The sequence below is a fragment of the Heterocephalus glaber genome, unplaced genomic scaffold, assembly GCF_053883595.1.
Source record: "Heterocephalus glaber isolate CG9 unplaced genomic scaffold, H.glaber_assembly_v1.0 deba00001472, whole genome shotgun sequence".
Classification (NCBI taxonomy): domain Eukaryota; kingdom Metazoa; phylum Chordata; class Mammalia; order Rodentia; family Bathyergidae; genus Heterocephalus; species Heterocephalus glaber.
In genome coordinates, this window is record NW_028258315.1 from 31,560,364 (window position 1) to 31,584,202 (window position 23,839).

The window sequence follows — 23,839 nt, forward strand, 5'->3', positions numbered from 1 at the left end:
AATGCAAAGGGGTAGAATCCAACAAAAAGAAAAAGTCATGACAAGGCTTTTAAAACTTTTAACTTCATCTCCCTAATGAGTGTATAATTCAATCTTATTATTGTACTGATTAGTATTTTTCTGATTCTAGAGTTGCACACCATTCCTTGTGCTATACTGGCTATTTGTCATCTTCTTATGTCTACATTTTAATTGGGTTGTCTATTAATGAGCTCTAAGAATTCTTTATATATTCTGGTCATAGGTTATAAGCATTGTAAATATGGTCTAAGGACTACTTTTCATTTTAATGATGTCATTTAAAGTTCTAAATTTTGATGGAATCTCATTTATCAATTTTTTTCTTTTATACATCATGTTTTTTGTATCCTAGGTAGTTCTTGCCTACCCTGAATTCATAAATATTTTCCCTTACAATTTCTTCTTAAAGTTTTATACTTTTAGGCTTTCTTATTTAGGTTCATAGATCCCTTCAAGTTATTTTCATGAATGGAAAAAAAGGGTTGAGGTTAATTTTTTATATACAGATACCAGGTGTTCTAGTGCCGTTTGCTGCAAACACTATCTCTTCCTCGGCTCTTGAATTGAGTTTATATTCTATAAAATGCTAATGTTAAATAATCTTTCAAAACTCAGTGGACCATATATGTGTGGTTCTATTTCTAGATTCTCGGTTTTATTCAAATGATCTATATGTCTTACACCAACACTGCCTTGATTACTGTAGCTTTAGAAGAAGTCTTAAAATTAGGTACTAAATATCTTCCAACACTGTTTTTGTTTTTGTTTTTAACTTTTCTAGGTCCTTTGTATTCCTACATAACTTTTAAATTTCAATATCCAATTCTTCATTTATAGCAAGTATACACAGACCTGAATTTTTATATATACCTTGTGTTTTCTAATCCTGCTAAATTCAAGTACAAGTTCTAGGGGCTCCTAGAGATTTCTTAGTATTTTCTCTGTAGATGATCATTTCATCTACATATAAAGATTTTGCTTCTGCCATCCCAATCCTATCCTAGTTGTGTCATTTTATTGCCAGACTATTTTGCTGGGGACTAGGTTTCAAAGTTTAATGGATGGATAAAGAGTAAGCATATCTGCCCTTGTTCCCCACCTTAAGGAAAAAGCATTGTATCTTCTCCATTTATATAAGGCATTCTCGCTGGAAGTATGGAGTACATGTCTTTAATCTGTTGAGAAGTATCTGTTCTACTTCTAGTCTCCTGATAGCTTTTACCAGGAACAGCTGTAGAATTTGGTCCAATACTTTTTCTCCAACTAGTGACAGGATCATATGGCTTTTTCCTTTCCTCTGTTTAAATGATGACTTTTGGGGGTGGATCTTCCAATGCTGAACCAACACTACCATCCCTATAACAAAACCACTTTCTACATACTGCCAGATCTGACCCAATAGTTTGTTTTGTTAAACAAATTTCTATCTATGTTCATAATTTTTTCTTCTATTATCTCTATCCAGTTTTAGGATTAGCACAATGTTGAGTTCCTAAAATGAGGGGAGAAGTGTTCCTTCTCTTTTCTGCTTTGTTTGATATAATTTATCAGTTAAAATGTTTATGAGCCTGTTGTCATATAGGTAGGTTTTCAAGCTAGGAATATACTTTCTTTAATAGGTGCTATTCAAATTTTATATTTCCTCCAGAGTTAGTTTCATTAATTTGTCTTCCAAGGTACTTCTTAGAAGTTGTCAAATTTATTTCATAAAAGAATTTTGTAATATGCTTTCTATATCCTTTTAAATTCTGTAAAATCTGTGGTAATGTCTCCTAGATCTTGATATTGTAATTTAAAAAAATGTATAATTGATATTGTGTAACAGAAAGAAAAGGTCTAAAGGTGCAGGGGAATTGGGAGGGCTAGAGGAAAGGAAAGAAGGGAAAAGAAAAAATATGAGAAAAGGAAAAAAATGAAAACAAAGTCTTTGCAAATAGGGAAGGATGGAGGGGGTGAAGGGAGGGCAAGGGAAGGGGAAATAAAAGGAACCAAGATACTCATGTAAAGGTACAAGATCCCAATGATGAATGTAACTGTATTTTATACAGAAAATGTACCATTAACCTTATGGAAAAAAAAGAAAGGATAAATAAAAATATATCCACAGAATGGAATATCTCCCCACAGTGGATGTAAATGATCTCCAGCCACGTTCACTTTGGGTATAAAATATTAAGTAACAAACAGAATTTAATAATATACTGGTTAGAGATACATACCTATGGGATAAAGAGAAAAAAGGATAAGAATGATAAACACAAAATCCAAGGTCCTAACTTCCTCCAAGAGGCAAGCAGGGATATGGAATAGTAGATGAACCCATAGGTAGATGTATATTGTTGGTAAATTCTTAATTCTCAGGTAAAGTTGGCTTAATAACATCTGTCATACAATAAAAAACAATGACAGTAAAAGAGGGGCTTCTATGAGGACTAATGATGATTCGGTGTTGTGAACAAGGGATTATATGTGGTGTAATTCCATGCATTTCTAAAATTGAAACACTAAGCTGGGGTGCTGTCTTAGTAGATTTCTGCTGCCATAACAAAAACACCATGGATTGGGTAATTTGTAAAAACAGAAATTTATTGCTCACAGCTCTGGGGCCTAGGAAGTCCACGATCATGGTGTTGATGGATTCTGTGTCCAGTGAGGATTGCTCTCTGCTTCCAAGTTGTACCTCTGCTGTGTCCTCAGGTAACAAGAGGGACACAAGGGACAAACATTGTATCCTCACAGGGCAGAGGAGATGTAAGGGACTAGGGCATTCCCTTCTTTTCTTTTCTTTTCTTTTCTTTCTTTCTTTCTTCTTTTATTTAGTTTCTTTCTTTCTTTCTTTTTTTTTTGCAGTACTGGAGATTAAATCCAGGGCCTTTTCACTGAACTATATCTACCCCCACCTTTTTTTATTGATTAAGTTTATTGGTACATTTTAGGTATACAGTATGATAAAGTTTATCATTGGAAATTTGTACCTTTACAGGATGTATCTTGGTTCTTATTTTTTCCCCATTCCCCTGCCCTCCCTTCAACCCCTCCACCCCTCCCTATTTACAAAGACTTTGTTTCCATTTCTCGTATTTTTTCCTTTCCCTTTTTTCCTTTTCCCTACCCCTTTCACTTCCCCTTCCCAGGCCCCCTTTTAAAAAAATTTTAAAACAGGGTCTCATTAAACTACTAAATTGCATGGTGGGGCTCAAATTTTCACTTCTCCTTCCTTAGCCTCCCACATTTTAAAATTCAGATAGGTGCCACCATGCATGGCTCCTTTTAACCTCTTTTATAAAAGAACCCCTGTCTCTTACTTCTGTGCCTGTCGGTAGAGAATATCTGATCTTTCATGAGAAAAGCACAGGTAAGAAGGAACCGGGGGACAGGAAGTTCCAGAGATAGCTGATGTATTGGTTCCACCATTTCAGACCCTGGCCTAGTGTCCTGTACTGCTCTTAGCTTTCCCTTTGTAGGTGTCAAGGTGGCTGAAGCACTGAGCACCAGGGCACTGTCAGTGTAGAAGGGAGCTGCAGGGTCTTTGTCTACCAGGGAGGAGGTGTTTCCAGCAGGGCATCCCTCAGCTCTGTGTTGCTCCCTTGGTCTGAATGGATCACATTGCCTGCCTCACGGTGTCAGAGAGGGCAGGACTTCTATGGCTCTTTGGGCTCCACCATGATCCATCCTGCACGTTGGACATAAAGCCACCTGCCAACACAACTGGGGCTCAGCCAGCAACCAAGGGATTGGAATGGCTGTTGGGAAGACCACAGTAGCATCTATGCTTGCCTGCTCTCTGGATACTTCAAAGTTGGCTTTCCAATGATGATAACAATGCTCTGAATCCAGTCGAATTTCACTTCGCAGTGTTCTTCTCCCAGTGTTTCATTCTATCTCACTGCCACTTCCAGAGGTACAAGAAGAGCTGTCCTCCTTCTTTGGTAGAGAGGGGGACTGGGGACTGTAGGTGCCAAGTGAGTGGGTCACCCATGGTCCTGCAGTTTTTCAGAACTGGAAATAGAACAAGACTTCTGAGGTGAATGTGCATTAGCTTTGCTGTTGTTCCTAGCCATGGTATCTATGGGGCGAGGCAGCTTGCAGGTGGAGCCACACTGGAAGTGGTGTGTGCACCTGCTCTCCTGGCCGATGGCCTTACAGATGGTGGGTGCTGTTGGGCTGATCTCAGGCAGCTGCAGCGAAGGAGTGGGCGGCAAAGCCACATTTTTACACAGACATGTCTTGTGCAAACCAAGTAATGTGCAGACAGAGGCTGAGGTTCCACAGCTGAGGAACAGACAGAGGCTGCAGATGTGTGAAGGCTGTGTTCAGCCCACATGCAATCCAGGCGCTCCAAGCAAGAGGCATCTGGACCAGCTTTCTGTCAGAACCGGCTCCAACTCTAATCCAGTCACTCGCTTACTCTTAATGATTTAGACCAGGTAAGGGGGGATGGTTTCACAGAAGCACCCAGGAACACACAGACACAGGGAAATGCAGCTGGTTACTTTTTAAAGCAGAGGGCTGAAGGCAGTGAGTTTCCAGGATTCATAAACCAGGTTTCTCTCTGCATCGCTTGCCATCTGGTCCCCAAGTCTGGTCTCCACCCCCATCTGTCAGCTGGAAAACTATACATGGGTGTTGCTAGTAGCAGTCTGTGTTGAAACACTCCTTTCTGAAAAGGAATTTGGAAATACATATCAGGAAGCACAGAGCCAGGTGTGATGGCTCATGCTTATAATCTTAAACACTCAGGAGGCTGAAGCAAGAAGATTGTGAGTTTGAGGCCAGCCTGGGCTACATACTATGTTTGAGGCCAGACTGAGCTACATGGTGAGATCCTGTCTTTAAGAAAAAAAAGCAAGCAAGCAAGCAAACAAACAAAAATGCCTATAATCCTAGAGCTCAGGAGGCTGTGGCAGGAAGATTGAGTGTTTAAGGCCAGCCCTGGTTGTATAGCAAGTTCAAGGCTGGCCTGGGCTTCATGGTGAGACCCTACCCCAGAAAAACCAAACCAAACCAAAAGAGCATATTTTTAAAGATTAATTCTTTTCCCCTTTTTAATTAGTGCATATTAGTATAGAGAATAGTGAATTTCAGTGTGGTATTTTCATATATGTGTGTAACATTCTCTAATCATATCCTTACCCTCTCCTGCTTCCCCTCTTCTTTTCTAATAGTCTCCCTTTTATTTTCAAGAAGCATAAAAATTTAAAACCATTTAAACCATAGATTGCACCTTTGAAACTTCATATTAAGCAAATAACTAAAGGGAATAAAAACACTATGGGAATAGTGATGGCTATTCTTCTGTTGTACATAAGCAAATGAATAGCTGGAAGCAACCAGATGGTCTACTCACAGAATTCAAGCAGTTGTTAAAAATACAAGTATAAAGGCTGTGATCCATTCAACAAAAGTTTATTGAATGCCTACATTATACCAGGCAGAGACCAAGTCCTTGCTTTCACTCAGTATCTCCTCTAGTGTGTTTGGCAAAGGGGAGCAGCTAGAATGACAAAATAGTGTGGCTCCGAGTTAAGAAAGTGAAAAATGCAGAAGAGAACAATTATATCTATGATACGATTCTTTTCATTCAGTATGCTCAATTTTATGAGCAAAGATTGAAAAAAAAAAGGAAGAATAAAATAGCAGATGTGGTTCTGAACAATTTTCTTTCCTTTATTTTTCGTGTTTTGTAGTGCAATATTTTTAAAAAAATCAAAATGAGAAAATAATCTGATATTGTTAGCATTTACTCTTTTGTTTCAAAAGAGGTCGTTTCACAGTATGCATAGGAGATTAGCTGCAGGACCCCCACAGATACAAACATGTACAGATGTTTAAACCCTTTCTACAGAATGACACAGTATTTGCACAGAACCGGTCCACATCCTCCCATATGCTTTAAATTATCTCTAGGCTACTTATAATAGCTAATACCATGTTAATACTACATAAATAGCTATTATATCACATTATTTAGGAAATAATGACAAAAATGTCTGTAAATGTTCAGTATAGATGCAATTTCCCCCTGAATATTTTTGTTTCACAGTTAGTTGAATCCATGGACGAGGAACCCCAGGATTCAGAGGGCTGACACTGTATTTATCTCACTTTATAGAAACCTAATAAGAATAATAAAATACATTTGTGGAAATAGAGAAGAAAGGAAATGAAGGAGGGAGGAAGATCTGCTTCCCAGAAAGCCCAATCCACAATGCTGAGTGCTGGAAATGCCCCAAGGAGGAGAAAGCAAGTGAGTAGAAGGGTTGGGAGCGGAATCCCTCACTGCAGTGAGGATTCCGTGGGTGGTGGTGAGTGAGGCACAGACAGCCCGGACCCCAGGCAGTGACCCGGTTAGTACAGTGCACGCCAGGGCTGTAGGTCAGAGGGAAGGAACACTCTAGCTGGTGGAAGTATCAGGCATTTCACAAATATGGGGGAAAGAGTAACTACAAGGACATTGGAGAGGAATTGGGGAGCTATTGCGAAGCTTGATTGAGGATTGAGAAGAAAGGCGTGAAAGGCTCAGTGCTTTAGGAGAGTCTCATCTGTTCCAGGAGGAGACAGACAGCTGGGGGCCAGGCCCAGGCCTCAGCCACCAGAGTATCAGGACTCCAAGAGTTTTATGCAAATATTTGTGGATGAATAGTCTCTGTGGCATTATTCATAGCACCCAAAAGGTGGCAAAAATGCAAATGTTGACCAACAGAAAGATGGATAAGCAAAATGTGGCAGCGTCCAAAAATAGAATATTATTTGCCCATCAAAAGGAATGAAATGCTGATATATACTACAGCATAATTTTTGGGAAAAAAAAAAAGTGAAACAAGCCAGTTACAAAAGGCCAAATGTCATATGATTTCATTCCTATCAAAGTCCAGACTAGGAATCCACAGAGAAATTAGGCTAGTGGTTGCCTAGGGCTGAGGTTAGGATGCAATAGGGAGAAGCCCATGTGTCTATTCACAGATGAATGGATAAAAAACCGGCCTTATTCATACACAATGAAGTACTACTCTGCCATCAAGAAAGATAAAAACTTGAGTCATTTGTGGGAAAATGGATGCACCTTGAGACCATAATATTAAGTGAAATAAATCAGACACACAACCTTAAATATCACATGGTTTCTCTTATATGAATAACTCAGAGTAAAATAAAGGATAGATAATAGGAAATGAGGAGATAGAACATTCTCAAAGGGAAAATGGGTCCAGAGATGTAGAAAGGGGGGAGGGAGAGGAGGGATAAGGGATGGAAAAGTGTTATGTACATGTACTGACTCCACACAAGGAACATAAACATTATGTACACAAACATGTACAAAGAAGTGGTGGGGGAGAATCAAGAGATGAATGGAGAGGGTAAAGATGGAAGGGAAAGGGACAAAGCAAAGGAATTAAGATGTGTTATCAGCATGTACCAATTTCCCACAAGGAATGTAAACATTGTATATTATACACATTTACTAATAAATTAAAATTTAAAAAATAAATGCAAGATCACTTGGGTACAGAGACATTCCAGAATTGAAAAGGGAGAAACACTTCGGGACTAAATACCTGACACTCACAACTTAAAAAAAAGGAAGGTTTACATTGACTCATAGTTTTAGAGCGTTCAGTCCATGGTTAACTGGATGTGAGGCAGAAACTGAACGGTAGCTTCCTACCGTTCAGCCTGGACAGAGGAAAGCTTTTCACCCCATGACAGCCAGGAAGCAGTGAGAGAGAGAAGAAGCCAGGGACAAGAATATAGACTTCCAGGCCATATCTCCAGTGACCTGCCTCCAACCAGGCTCTACCTCTTAACAACACATTTAGCTATGAACTCATCAATGGATGAATTCATTGATGAGTGTATCACGCCCATGATGCAATCTCCTTCCAAATCAATTAGCTTTTTGAGGGACATTTTAGATCTAAAAGGAGGCCTGCTGCTGCTAAGGGAGGCAAAGATCCGCTCTTTAGGGAAATGAGCAGACACAGAGCTAGAGTTGCAGCCTTCCTCTCCCAGGCACAAGATACATTTGGAGATGATCTATTGTGTTATGCATCCCAGGTACTGCAGCAAGAATCACTGTGATGAACAAAGAGACTGACTACAAGATTCACCAAGAAAGTGACGAACAAGTATCTGCCTTCAGAGATGGAACACCACTGCAAAGCAGGTTAAGCAATTTCCACCAGCCCAGGCTAAGAAGCAGATTTCCCCAAGTGTGACATGTCTCTACTGCTTCCCTCTGTCACTTCTTGGAGGCCATCAGAGGTTGCTTCTCAGAGGTGAGTGCTATTTTCCTGGAAGGCATAATAATAGTGAAAATGTCAGAGGTCCATCTTCTTGAATATGCCATGTCCTCCAGAAGCTGCAGATCCTTGGGAAATCAGTGTCACCAAGCACAAGAAGGATAACTATTCCTCATCTAGAAATCCAGAAGGTTGGACTGTGTGGCCCCTTTAACAAGGACCTTCTGTGCCCTTTACGGGGACCCCCCAAGAGCCTTTCAGCCTGATTCTGGCTTCAGGTTTCAAAACTGTGGAGAACAATGATGCTGTGGTTGAAATGTCACACTGTAAGACTGAGCATTTTCTGCTTCATTCTTCTGGCTTTATTCTTCCAGGATGTCGAAAAGAGTGAGTTGTCCTATTGTGTAGTCCCTAAACTCAGCTTTCTCAGACTTTGATCTTGCAAAGGACTCTGGATTCTACCTACTCTGCCTTAGAAACTATTCTTTCAGACTTGCCAAAGACCTCATAATTTCCACCATTTTCTACTCTTTAACCGATCCTTTAACCTTCATGTCTATAATTATTGTCTTGGGATGTCTGCTTCCCAATTTCAGTTTTAGACAGTATTAGTTTATAGTCCAACACAGAAGATGAGTATTTGTTTCTCTTTTCTCTTTCCCCTACCACACAAGCATCTGCCTACTTGGCCGCCATACCCTAACTCCCCAAATATGTATTTATATAATGATTGCAGTAAGACTGATATTTAGAATTTATTTTAATATGACTCGTTAAATGCTATTCAAACCATAGTTGATTTTCATGAAAGCTGTTTTTGTCTTCTGAAAATCATTGTCTTACTTGTTTGGTTTCTATCACTAATTTAATCCTTTTCATTAGTTCGGGCCTAAATCCAGTGCCAGTGTCTCAAATTTTCTTCAGTATCTTCAGATGCAACTGGTACTTACTTTGTTGATTTTATCTTCTTTCTAATGAGCTTTGGGCTGGCTGGGCTATCTTTGATCCCAGGCACCAAGTTTTTATCTTGGGTCTTGCTTCTCCATGAGCCTGTTTTGCTTCCTGTGGGTGATGCTGTTTTCTTTTCTTGTTTATTTTATGTTTTTGATGAATCATAGAGTCAAAAATCTTTCTCAGCAGTTGCTCTTCCAAAGGTCCATGACAGGAAAATTTATAAGACTTTATCCTGCCATCTGATTAGTAATTTGACAGGATTTGGTGTTCTGTGTGGGAAATAATATTCTTTTCAAGTTTTTAGGACATTTTGACATCTTACTGAGCTTCTGGTATTATTTTGATTTCTGATTCATTGTTTTTTCCTGGTAATCTGAACTTTTATGACAATGCCCTGGGCACTTCTTTGGGCCCTTCAAAAGGAAACTCTTCCCTTTTAGTGCTAGGAAATTACTTTTGTTAATAATTTTTTTCCCTTTCTTTCTTCTTTCTTTATATGAATTGTTGTTTGAGTATGAGACCTTCTATTGGAGAAATTTGGAGAAAATTTCAATTGGAGACCTTCTATTGGAGAATCATTTCTGACCTTTAATCTCCTTTTTCTTTCTGTTTCACCTCCCAAGAGACTGCCACAACTATGTTGTCATCACTTCTGCTAAATTTCTCAAATTTTTAATTTCTGAGAGTTCTTTTATTCTCTCTTCCATTTAGACAGTTGTTTTTGTTGTATGGGGGATATTTTTACAATAATATTAAAAGAAATTTTTGCAGTTTTCTTTTTGTATAGCCTTTGTTTCTTTTAAGTTTCTTTTTACTATTTGTTATTTTAAGTTTCCTTTTACTATTTGTTATGTTAGGAGTTTTTCTCAAGGTTTGGTAATTTGGGGTCATCTGCTCATATTTAAGATTGGGCCACCAAGAAGACTTAAGACACTCAGATTTTTCTAGTGGGGCTTGTGGATTTGTGGCATTCACTGTAGGAAATGTAACTGGACTGTTGCATTGGGAAAACCCCTCCAGTAGTGTTGTGGGGTTTAGGTCAGAGTCCCTGGAGGAAGATTTTCTTTTTTTTTTGAAGCAAAAACATTTATTGGTACATTTTAGATATGCATAATGATAACATTCATCATAGGGAATTTGTACTAGTATATGATATATCTTGCTTTTTCTTTTTTCCCATTTCCCCTTCCCTTTGACCCCCCTTCCCCTCCTTATATACAAGATAGGACTCACTAACAGCATCTGGGAGCTGTGTTGGAGAGGCTTCTCACATGTATAAATAATTTTACACATAAATGTTCACTTAATCCCCTTACTTTTGGTGAAGCATCTCCACTCTCAGCTGGACCTGTGACTTCTAGGGAACCTCTTCAGAAAGCAAGATCCATTCTCTCACTAGGATGGGAAGGGGGCATCCATCCACCTGTATGGAGAACTTTAGGGTGCCGTTCTCAGATCAAACTTATAAGCAAATTAGTACCATTTTGTTTAGACCCCCCCCCCCATCTTCCACAAGTAACCATTGTCCATGGGTTCCTGAGCCTTTGGGGGTTGTCTGTAGGTATGAACTGGGTTGATTCTTAGCTTTCTTCAGGACTGATTTAGGATCCAGCTTTTTCAGGTGGTCTAATTCATTATCACTCTTCTGATAGTTCTCCAGCTGTTAATCTCTTCCCTCTTCTAGCTTTCTAAAAGAATTCCTTCACTGTCATTATTGGTGGGTTCAAAAATAAACATAGAGGTATGCATTGCCCCTCTCTGTGGAAGTATCTGGTCCCCCGTTTTCACTGGAGTAACACCCCGTGATCCTTCCCTGAGTCTTCTTTGATTTTTCTCCCCTCCCCTCCTCTGCCATTCCTGGTCACACAATTCCAGAAGTGCCCTAAATGTTCTATGACATTCCAGTGTTTTCTGGGTCACTCCATTTATCCACTTCAGTAACTATTTATGGAGCATCTACTAAGGGGCCAAACTCTGGTTGGTACTAAGGTCACAATAGTGAACATGAGACAGAGTCTTTGCTTTGATGTCACTTTTACCCTACAGGAGGAACAAAGAGCAAACAGGTAAACACATACACAAACAAGACAGTTTCAAATAATAAGTACTGGGATGAAATAAAATGGTGTAAGATAGAAAGTCTCAAGATGGAAGTGATAGGGTCCCTTTATAGTGTGGCACACCCCGTGGGCAGGCCTGAGGGGCTGGAGGGATTGGAAATCAGCTCAAGTTAGGGAGGATGCAGCAGCAATGTGGTTGTAGGTGTCCAAGGATACTGGATGGGAAGTTTGACCTTGAAGCATCAAAGGGGAACAGGGCTGAGGGGCTCAGTGAAATTAGTCCCCATAGCCTTTCTAGTGGGAGGTGAGTCTGGCATGCAGGCCAGTGTCAGGGGTGTTTGGACATTTGGAGTTCCTGGGCCATGACTCTCTGCTGTAGGAGAAACAAGATCACCAGAGCAGTCACACATCTGTGACTGTCCTTGGCAGGAGCCCTCGGTGGGCGGGGAAGTGTCTCTGGAGAGAGTTCAATGTGTTATAGGGCTTTCTTAAGGAGCTCTGACAGGTGTGTGGCAGGGCAGGTGTGTTTGGGGTCATCCTGAACACTTAGGATATGTCACTGTACACATGGACAGGTACCCACTTATGGTGTTGCAGGAACATGAATCACACAGAGTCCTCACCTCTGAAAAATTTACCAACATAAAATTCAAGTTAATGAACTCAGAATTCATTTTGATTGGTGACAAGTCCTTTGCTAGGCAAGGGTTTGGGGGAACAGAATATCATGAGAACCCCAAACTGTGAGAGGCCTCTGTGGTCACTGGTGTCCTTGTCTCCACCATGACAAGCCAGGCCAACCACACCAGTTTGATGATTGCTGCCTGATTTTCCTGGATGGAGCCATGGAGAACTGTCATGTGGGGCACCCAGCCTGTCACATGATGGGCCAGCTGCTCTGTGTCCCTCTCACCCCCACCTGCTAACAGGATTGTGCTCACAGCTTTGACAACACTGACAGGGAGAGTTCTGAGCCCTGGCATGCTGACATTGAGGTGGCACCTAGCCGGGTGGTCTGTGTGTCCTTGGCTGTAGCTTTTCACATACCAGTGGCCTTATTTCCCCCACGAACCTGAGAGTGACTAGTCACTTGGTGACCTCATATGCTTCCAGAAGGGGATGGGGCTGGGTGGCTGTGTTTTCTCTAACACCAGGACTAATCTTTCAACACCCGAATGGTGAGTGGAAAGAAACAATTCCCCCCAAACTCACAGCTTTAGGAAAGTGGAAGAAAACACTACCAGCTAAATAAAAAGCCACAAATTAATATGAGAAAATGAAAAAATGGAAACAAAGTCTTTGCAAATAGGGAGGGATGGAGGGGTTGAAGGGAGGGCGGGGGAAGGGGGAAAAATAAGAACCAGGAGAGATTATGGAAATTTCCAACGATGAATGTCATTATATTGTATACCTAAAATGTACCAATAAAATTAATTTTTAAAAAAATAAATAAAAAGCTACACAAGAGCACCGTAAATTCTCACAGCAGGAGTTAAAAAAAAAAGATTTTAATGATAGGACTAAATAAGGCAGCCTGACTCTGTGCTCAGAAAACTCAGCTGGCTGAGAAGAGCTTTGTCATTTTTAACCTCATTTGAGAGCCAATTAACCCGGCAGGCTCTGGATGTGCCTGGCTGCCCTAATGCCCGGGACTGTTGGCTCAGTGCAGGCCATGGCAGACTGGCATGGCTTCCTGCAGGCTCTCCTGGCCACCAGATGGTCATGCTCAGGATTCCTGTTCTTGTTTCTATGGTTACTCAAAAGGCAAAAGGAGGCCAGTGTGCTTGGGGTCAATGCAGGGTCAAGGTCATGGGTAGGCCCAGGTATGCTCTTCCTTTCTATCCACTCCCACTTGGATGTTCATTTCCTGGAAAGAGAGTTAGGGATTCTCTGAAACCGGAAACCCCTTGACCTTCCTACCAGGTACTTGTAAGGCCACAAAGATTCCTGACTCTGACTTATGTGGCCAAAGCCCATCTGGACAGATGTGAACCAAGATCCTTCCATGAGCTTGCTGTGTTCATGTGTAAATCTCTAAAACTATACAATTAGGGCAGTTTTAGGGGCCTTCCTGCTTCAAATATTCTGTAGTTCAAACTACTCTCTGGCAGCCCCTGGGCCACACACAATCAGGCTTTGCCTTCTATTGGCAGGAGCTGAGAACTTTATTGATTGGGTTTGGTCGAAGGATAGAAGAAGCCCAGGCGCTCATGTTCTCCTATTTAATTTTTCATGCTTCATGGCCACTAGCACTTCTGCAACAAGCAGAAGCCTAATGGGAGCTTCACTGGGGCTTTTACCTATCTGCAGAACTCCCCCTGCCTCCTAGTTCTGGAGCTTCCCAGCAATCTGCAAAGGGGCCACAGCTGCCCCTGTCCCTTTGCTCTTTTCAGAGACACTGTGGCCAGAACGAATTGGGGGAGGGAGGGTGAGGAAGAGGAAGAAGAAGAGGGAAGGAGAGAGAGAGAATCTTGAATAATTATATCAGTTTCCTAGCTAAGATGAGAATGGTTACTATCATATTCCAGCACTGGTCCACTAGCTTTCTCCCAGGAAAAAATGGCACAGGTGTAATTTGAACTACCAGTTTCTTTCCATGAAGCAAAGCTGACTTCTGCCGTGATATTGGGGTTGATCTTTCATGAAGGCAGTGACGTGTGTCACCGTCAACAGTCTGCCACCAGAACACAATTCCTTTATTATTAGGATGAGGCTGTCGGGCTTGTTCTGTAGGGATATGATGTGGGGTGTAGCGAGCACAGGCACACCCTCTCTATGCTTTGCTAAATAAAGCACACTTCACACTGTGGAAGTGTTATGGCTGCCCATGGACTGGCCCATGAATCCTCTGGAGAAAAGGGTCTCTCTTGTATTTCTAGTTCCCAGGACCTGCCCAGCTCTGGGTATCCAGGAAGAGCCAGTAAGCAGTTGCCTGTTGGGCAGGAAGGAAAAGAAAATGAACATGACCCCAGCTTTTCTCTCCCTTGGGGTCTTGGGCACTGGGACTATCTGTTATTGATGTTGATTCAGTATCTAGAACCATCCAGAGAAAAGGATCTGTTAATAATCAATAGGTCCTCTAGGTCTGAAAAGACAGGAACTTTGGTTCCCAGCTTCCTCATGTAGTTGAGAAAGTCCACATCGAATCTCAGAGTGATCTAGAGATATCATCTGGTACAGTTCCTTTGTTTTCTTCAACAAGGTGGTCCAGAGGCTCCACACACAGTGATTTAAAAGGTGGCTTCTTGCATCAGAGAAAATGAAAGTATGAAAAGGATCACAGAGAGAAGTAATGGGTGTGCAGGGAAGGGCTGTGTGATATCTGCCCTGTCAGCCAAGTTCTGTTGCTCTTCTTGTTCTAAAGAAGAGGGTGGAGGCCACCCAGAAGCCTCCTGTCACCACAGTGGCTTACTCAAGGATGAAATACACTTATCGCCAAACCCAGTCTTATGGCTTAGATCTAAAATGTCACCCAAAAGTCTCATGCGCTTGGAAGGTAACTGAATGATGGGGCACTATACTCATCAGTGGATTCATCTTTTGGTGAGTTCAGTAGCTGACTGTACTGTTAGGAGGTAGGGCCTGGTTGGAGGTTGGTAACTGGGGGTGTGAGCTGGAAGGGTGTATTCTTGTCCTTAACTCTTTCCTTTTCTCTCTGATTCCTGGATGCCATGGGGTGAGCAGCTTTCCTCTGCCAGGTGTTTCCACCATGTCATTTCTGCCTTGGAGCCAGCCAACCATGGACTGAACCCACTGGAAACTGTGAGTCAAATAAGCTTCTTCTCTTTTTTTTTAGTACCAGAGATCAAACACAGGATCTTGTGCTTGTGAGGCAGGTGCAGCACCACTGAGCTAAATCCCTGGCCCTCTAGCCTCTTCTCTTTTAAGTTGTGGGTGTCAGGTATTTTACCCCAGTGATGGGAAAGTGACTAATGCACCCAGTGACAGGTCTTTGTTTCTACTTTTAAATCCCTTGCAGCTTTGACCTACAGACCATTCTTTAAGGAATGTCAAATTATGTATACAAAAGAATATTCTCATCATTTTTTTTCTTTTTTATTCATTAATTTTATTGGTAATTTTAGGTATACAATATGATGACATTAATTGTTGGGAATGCTTTTCTTTTTTTCCCATTAACGTTTTTTTTTAATAAATTCTTTTATTGGTACATTGTAGGTATACAACACAATTACATTTCTCATTGGGAATTGTACCTTTACATAATGCATCTTCGTTCTTATTTTGTTCCCCATTCCTAGCCCTCCCTTCACCCCCTCCACCCTTCCCTATTTACAAAGACTTTATTTCCATTTTTTCCATTTCTCATCATTTTTTCCTTTCCCTTCTTTCCTTTCCCCTGCCCCTCCCACTACCCCTATGCCTGTGGACCTTTTCTTCCTATTTTACATTATCGATTATTCATTCTAATCATTGGTACATTTTAGGTATACAATATAATGACATTCATCATTGGAAATTTGCACCTTTACATAGTCTCTCTTGGTTCTTATTTTTCACCCTTGCCCAGCCCTCCCTTCAACCCCTCCAGTCCTTCCTATTTACAAAGATTTTGTTCCTATATTTCCATTTTCTCATATTAATCCCATTCTCTTCTATCCTTTTCCCTAGCCCTCCCACTTCCTTCCCCTTTGCCCCTTTTCTTCCTATTTCACATTACCAATTATACATTTAGTCCTTATTTACACTTTCAGTTTCTCACACCAGAGAAACAATTCGGTATTTACACGTGTGTTCTATTTATTTCATTTAAGAGTATTGCCTCAATGTGCATCCACTTAGCTATAAATGTCTCTAATTTCTCATTTTTTATGGCTGAGTAGTACTCCATTTTATAAAAAAACCACATTTTCTTTATCCAGTCTCCAGTTGATGGGCATTTGGGCTGTTTCCAAGTTTTAGCTATTACAAACTGTGCTGCTCTGAACCTGGGTGCACATATATCACTGTGGTATGATTCTTTTAATTCTTTGGGGAAGATTCCCAAAATAGTGGAATAGTGGGGTCAAATGGGACTTCCAGTCCTAGTTCTTTGAGGTATCTCCATACTGATTTCCACAGTGCTTGCACCAGTCTACACTCCCACCAGCAGTGGAGCAGGGTTCCTCTTTCCCCACAGCCCCGCCAGCATTTGTTATTGGTTGATTTCATGATAGTAGCCATTCTTTCTGGAGTGAAGTGGAATCTCAGTGTTGTTTTCATTTGCATCTCTCGAATGACCAGTGATGTTGAACATTTTTTCATGTATTTATTTGCTATTTCTACTTCCTTGTCTGAGAAATGTCTGTTCATTTCAGATGCCCATTTTTGGATTGGGTCTTTCAATTTGGGAGGTGTGATCTTTTTAAGTTCTTTATAGATTCGAGATAGTAGACCTTTGAGGAAGAGCAGGTGAAGATTTTTTCCCACATTGTGGGTTGTCTCTTCACATTGCTGGTGGTTTCTCTTGCTGTACAGAAGCCTTTTAATAAGAAGAGATCCCACTTGTTGATTGTTTGTGCTAGTTCACGGGCAACTGAGGTTTTGTTCATAAAATCTTTTCCTACACCGATGCCTTCAAGGTTTCTACCTAACCTCTGTTCCAACTGGTTCAGAGTTTCTATTTTAATATTTAGATCTTTAATCCATTTTGATTTTAGTTTAGTGCACGGTGAGAAATACAGGTCTAGTTTTAATCTTTGGCAAGTTGAAGCCCAATTTTTCCAGCACCATTTATTAAAGAGGCTATCTTTCCTCCAGTGAGGGTGTTTGGCTCCTTTATCGAAGATGAGATGGCTGAGTGTGTCTGGTGTTGTTTCTGCATCTTCTAATCTGTTCCACTGGTCCTCAGGTCTGTTTCTTTGCTAGTACCATGCTGTTTTTAATCACAGTAGCTTTGTAGTAGAGTTGTAGGCTGGGGATTGTGATACTCCCTGCCATGTCTCTGTTACCTAGAATTGTGTTTGCTATTCTGGGTCTCTTCTTGTTCCAAATGAATTTTTGGATTGTTTTCTTGAGGGCTATGAAGTATGCTGCTGGGATCTCAATTGGAATTGCATTAAATCTATATAGCAGTTTTGGAAGTATGGCCATTTTCACTATATTAATCCTTCCTACCCAGGAGCAGGGGATGTCTGTCCATTTTCTGATATCATCTTCAATCTCTCTTTTCAGAGTGCCATAGTTTTCAGAGAAGAGGTCTTTGATTTCTTTTGTTGGGATGATTCCTAGGTATTTCAGTTTTTTGGATGCTATTGTGAAAGGAATTATTTGCCCTATTTCTCTCTCAGTGAGTCTGTCATAGGTGTAGAGGAAAGCTATTGATTTTTGTGTGTTGACCTTGTAACCAGCTACTTGACTGAATTTGGTTATTAAGTCTAGAAGACTTTTGGTGGAGTTCTTGGGGTCTTCTATATAGAGTATCATGTCATCTGCAAATAATGACAATTTGACTTCTTCATTTCCTATCTTTATTCCTTTTATTTCTTTCTCTTGTCTAATTGCCGTGGCTAATGTTTCCAGAACTATATTGAACAAGAGTGGTGATAGTGGACATCCTTGTTTGTTCCTGATTTTAGTGTGAACGATTTCAATTTTTGACCATTTAGTATGATATTGGCTGTTGGTTTTTCATAGATGGCTTCTATCAGTTTGAGGTAGAGACCATCTATTCCAATTTTTATAGGGTTTTTATCATAAATGCATGTTGGATTTTGTCAAATGCTTTTTCTGCGTCTATGGAGATAATCATATGGTTTTTGTCCTTGGTTCTATTGATATAGTGTATTACATTAATTGATTTTCGTATATTGAACCATCCCTGCATCCCTGGGATGAATCCCACTTGATCAGGGTGTATGATCTTCTTGATGATCTTCTGCATTCTGTTTGCTAGTATCTTCTTAAGGATTTTTGCATCTATGTTCATTAGTGAGATTGGCCTATAGTTCTCTTTTTCAGTTGGGTCTTTCTCTGCTTTGGGGATCAAGGTGATGCTTGCTTCCAGGAATGAATTTGGGAGTATTGCTTCCCTTTCAATTTCATTGAAGAGTTTAAACCGTAGTGGCAGCAGTTCCTCTCTAAATGTCTTGTAGAATTCAGCAGTGAAGCCATCAGGGCCCGGGCTTTTCTTAGTTGATATGTGTTTAATTACCTTTTCAATTTCATTGGTTGATATTGGGTTGTTCAGAATTTTTAGGTCTTCTTCATTCAACTTTGGTAATTCCTATGTATCTAGGAATCTGTCCATTTCTTCTGTGTTGTCCATCTTATTGGTGTATAGGTTCTGGAAATAGGTATTGATGATCCTCTGGATTTCTGCTGGGTCTGTTGTAGTTTCACCCTTTTCATTCCTAATTGCATGGATTTGGGCCTTTTCTTTCATTTTTCTGACAAGATTGGCTAAAGGTTTGTCAATTTTGTTGATTCTTTCGAAGAACCACCTCTTGGCTTCATTGATTTTTTGTATCATTCTCTTAGTCTCCATTGCATTGATTTCTCCTCTGATCTTTATAATTTCCTCCCTTGTATGAGCTTTGGGGTTGTCCTGCTCTTCTTTTTCTAGAAGCTTGAGGTTCAGCATCAGGTTGTTTAATTGGGCTCATTCTGTTTTCCTAATATGCATATTCACTGCTATGAATTTCCCTCATAAGACTGCTTTCATTGTGTCCCATAGATTCTGATATGTTTTATTGTCATTGTCATTTAATTGAAGGAACTGTCTGATTTCTTCTTTAATTTCCTCTGTGACCCATTGGTTATTCAGAAGTGTGTTGTTCAATTTCCACGTGTTTATGAAATTTTTTGAGTTTCTTTTGCTATGGATCTCCAATTTCATCGCACTATGGTCTGATAATATACAGGGGATAACTTCAATTCCTTTGCACTTACTTAAACATGTTCTATGTGTGAGTATGTGGTCTATTTTGGAGAATGACCCATGTGCAGCTGAGGAGAATGTATATTCTGATTTTGTGGGGTGGAAGACTCTGTAAACATCGGTTAAGTTTATTTCTTCAAGAGTTCGATTGAGTTCTAGTATTTCATTGCTTATTTTTAGTCTAGTTGATCTATCTATTTGTGACAGTGGGGTGTTGAGGTCCCCCACTACAATTGTATTAGTGCATATATGACTTTTGATGTCCGTTAGTATTTGTTTTATATAGTTGGGTGCACTAATGTTTGGTGCATAGATATTTATGATTGTCATCTCTTCCTCTTGGATTCTTCCCTTTACAAGGATGTAGTGTCATTCTTTGTCTCTCTTAATCAGTGTTGGTTTGAAATCTACTTGATCTGCCAAGAGAATAGCTACTCCTGCCTTTTTTCAGGTTCCTGTCACATGGAGTATTGTTTTCCACCCTTTAACTTTCAGTCTATGAGTTTCCTTTTGAATGAAGTGTGTTTCTTGTATGCAGCATATTGTTGGATTTTGCTTCTTGACCCATTCTGCCAGTCTATTTCTTTTGATTGGTGAATTGAGACCATTAACATTGATGGTTATAACTGAAACGTATTGACTTGTCATTGCCATGACTTTTTCTTTTTGTTGGGTTCTCCCCCTTTCCATTTAATTTCTTGTCATGCCAGATGGGTTCATTCTGCTTTGCTTCCTAGGGTTGTGATCCTCAATGTCTGTTCCTAAGATATTGTGTACAATTCTTTGGAGTGCTGGTTTGGTATTCACGAAGTTCCCAAGGTGCTCTTTGCCATGAAAGTATCTTATTTCTCCATCCATTTTGAAAGATCGTTTTGCAGGGTACATCAATCTGGGTTGGAGGCTGTTTTCTTTTAGGGCTTGGAATATGTCACTCCAAGCTCTTCTTGCCTTGAGGGTTTGTGTTGAGAAGTCTGCTGTGATTCTGATGGGCTTTCCTTTGTATGTGATTTGTTTCTTTTCTCTGACTCCTTGGAGAACTTCGTTCTTCAGTTGTATTTCTGGAATCTTAACAATTACATGCCTATGTGTAGATTTTTTTTTGATGAAGACTATTTGAAGTCCTATATGCCTCACTTATCTGTATGTCAAGGTCTTTTCCCCTGCTTGGGAAGTTTTCTGCCATTATTTCTGTGAAGAGATTTTTTTATGTCATCTCCACTCTCTCCTGTTTCTTCATTGAGCCCAATCAGTCTTATGTTATTCTTCTTTGCATCATCTAGCAGGTGCTGGATTGATTTCTCATATTCCCTTATAATTTTGAAGCAATTTTTCTTTTCCTGGTCACTAATTGCAATGTTATCTTCTATATGTTAAATTCTGTCCTCACATTGGCTCATTCTGCTGTGTAGACTTTCAATGGAGTTTTTCATGTCCTGGAAATCTGTTTGCATCTGTTTTATGGATTCCATTTGTTTCTTATGTTGGGATTCCATCATGTTCCTCAGCTCCTCTCTAGATTTATTAATCATGTCTTGCACTAGGGGCACAATTTCTCCTGTTATCTGAGAAATTATTTCTGATTTCATTTTTTCCAGATCCCCTTTTGTTGGCAGTTCAGTGGGTCCAGGTGGTTGAGTATCAGAGTGTTCCATCTCATTTCCCTTTGGGGTTGCTGTAGGTGATCTGGAAGTCTGGTTTTGAGACTTATTTACATGTTTTCTCATTTTTACTGGGCCAGGGTGCTGTTAGCACCTGCACGGATTACCTCCTGTGAGGTGGGAGAGGTGGGACAGCGGCCGGGAGCAGTGGTAGGGATGATGGCCCAAAAGCCCTTTCCTGGGGGCTGGGAGCAGCAGGAGGGATGGTGGCCGGGAAGCGCCTTCTTCTGGACCAGGAGCAGTGGGATGGTGGCTCAGAAGCCCCTACCTCTGGGCCAGGAGTGGTGGGAGGGATGGTGGCGCGGAAGCCCCTTCCTCTGGGCCAGGAGCAGCAGGACAGAAGGTGTCCCAAAAGCCCTTTCCTCTGGGCTGGGAGCAGCAGGAGGGATGGTGACTGGGAAGCCCCTTCCTCTGGACCAGGAGCAGTGGAACAGCAGCTCAGAAGCCCCTGCCTCTGGGCCGGGAACAGTGGGACTCACTACCTTGGTCTGGTGGTCTGGTGTCCTTTGCATCTTTATAGTGTGGAACCAGGTGGCTGCCTGTCTGCAGCAGGGTGATTTGGCGTCTTCTGCGTGACTCGGGACCTCGGTAGGGCGTGCACAGATCTGCCTGTCTTCAGCGGGCTGATTCAGCATGTTCCTTGAGACTGGGAACCTCAGTAGGGTGTGGGCATACCTGCCTGTCTGCAGGGGTGTGATTTGGCATCTTCCGCGTGACTCGGGACCTCGGTAGGGTGTGCACAGACCTGCCTGTCTGCAGCAGGCTGATTCGGCGTGTTCAGTGCAACTCGGGACCTCGGTGGGGCATGGGCAGATCTGCCTGTCTGCAGAGGGGTGATTCGGCATGTTCCACAGGACTCAGAACCTCGGTAGGGTGTGGGCAGACCTGCCTGTCTGCAGCATGGTGATTCGGCATCTTCTGCGGACTGGGAACCTCGGTAGGGCGCGCATAGACCTAATTTTTTTTTTTTTGGTACCGGCGATGGAACTCGGAACCTTGCGCTTACGAGGCAGGCACCAGAACCACTGAGCTAAATCCCTGGCCCTAGTCTCATCATTTTGATGTAGAAGTTCTCATGTAATTGTATGACTCTGCTTTCTGACCAGATATTAGTAATAATCTGAAGTGAAAAGCATAAAAGAGAGTGATTGGCATTGAGATGCTAAATATGTAGAGTCACACTTTTTGAATCCACTGAGTTTGTTAGGCTTTTGGGAATTCTTACTTCTTGTTTTTTAATTTCAACAGAACTGAAGAGTATGTCTGGAATTATACAAGAATGCCTCGAGCATGGCTTTGTGTTTATTTTGATGGCAAATCTCTATTAGTGGGACTTGCAGAGATTCTAATTGATCTTACAACTGAGTTCCCAGCAATTTAATGTACTTTTTAGTCTTTTTTAGTTCAAATCTTTTTTTTAAATTTCATGTCTTCTTCATTATAAGTACTAGTGCTAGGAAATAAACATAGTAAATGATATTTCATGTGTAGAATCCTGGTCTGTTCAGCTCTGAAGAGCAAATAGGATGTTCTATATATGCTTTACCCACCAGGCTGCTTATAGATGTCCAGTAAATATTTATAGAATACTTAACTAAATGGTTGAGCCAATAAATACAAGGATGCTGATATATAACATTCTATAAGTCACTTGTTATTGTGTTTACTTTTTACTGTCTCTGTCCTCTCACCCGGGTGAGGGAGTCATGGGGTCAGATGCATCATCTGATTTGGTCACAGGAGTGTCTCCAACACCCAGCACAGTGCCTGGCATGTAGAAGACACTCTGTAGCTATTTCTTGAACAAGAAATGAGTCTGAGCTCATCATCCCCAATTGTTCTTATTCATCTCTGCCAGATGGGTTTCAGATGTATATCTTTGGTCATAAAGGGAATGGAAAGAAATATTCTACTGCATTAAAGAAGAAACCAGAATTCTTAGTGCTCCTGTTCCCTTTCCACAAACCCAGCTGCCCATTGGAGCCGGGAATGTGTGCAAGGCGGACACAGACACTGGCATTTCTTGCTTAGGGATTGTTTGCATACTGCTTTTGATTTATCTATTATACAGTTTCTCATCTTTGGTTTTTCACTGTCTGGTTCCTCAAAATACTCCTTTTTAGGGCTGGGGATTTAGCCCAGTCGTTCTGTCACCTGCCTCGCAAGCTCAAGGACCTGAGTTCGATCCCCGGTACCAAAAAAACACAAAAAAACAAAAAAACACAACACTCCTTTTTAGAGAAAGTAGGGTCTTGAACACAGATTTGTACACCAGCATTTGTAGTGCACTATTTACAGTAGTCAGAAAATAGAGCAGCTCAGGTGTCCATGGATGGAGGAATGGATAAATAAGATGTGATAGAGATAGAGTATGGAATACTATTCAGCCTTAAAAGGAAGAAAATTCTGACATGTGCTCAACACAGGTGAACTTTAAGGACATTCAACTACATAAGAAATAATCCAGACACAAGAGGGCAAATAATGTATAATCTAACTTACATGGTGTATCTATTTTTTTAATTTAATTTAATTTTATTTTTTTGGTACCAGGGATTGAACTCAGGTCCTTGAGCTTGTGCAGCAGGCGGTGAAACCACTGAGCTAAATCCCCAGCCCTTACATGGTGTATCTAGAATAGTCAAACGCATAGAGACAGAATGTAGAAGAGTGGTTTCCAGGGTTTAGGGGATAGGAGAATGGAGAGTTACTGTTTAATGGGTATAGAGTATCAGCTGGGTAAAACAAGCAAGTTCTAGAGATTCAGTGGTGATAGTTGCACAACAGTGCCAGTGCATCTAACGCCACTGAACTACATACTTAAAATAGTTAAATCTATGTTTTGTGTACATTTTATGTTGTGTACATTTTACCACAATAATAATTTTTAAAAACCACTCATTTCCATCCATTTTGGCTCTGTCATTCAGCTTGTTTTCTTCATCTTGCCCTTGGTTTGAGCCCATGCTTAGAAGTCTTCAGGTAGGAACCTAAGACAGCCTGGTGGGCTAGCTGTGCTGACTCAGC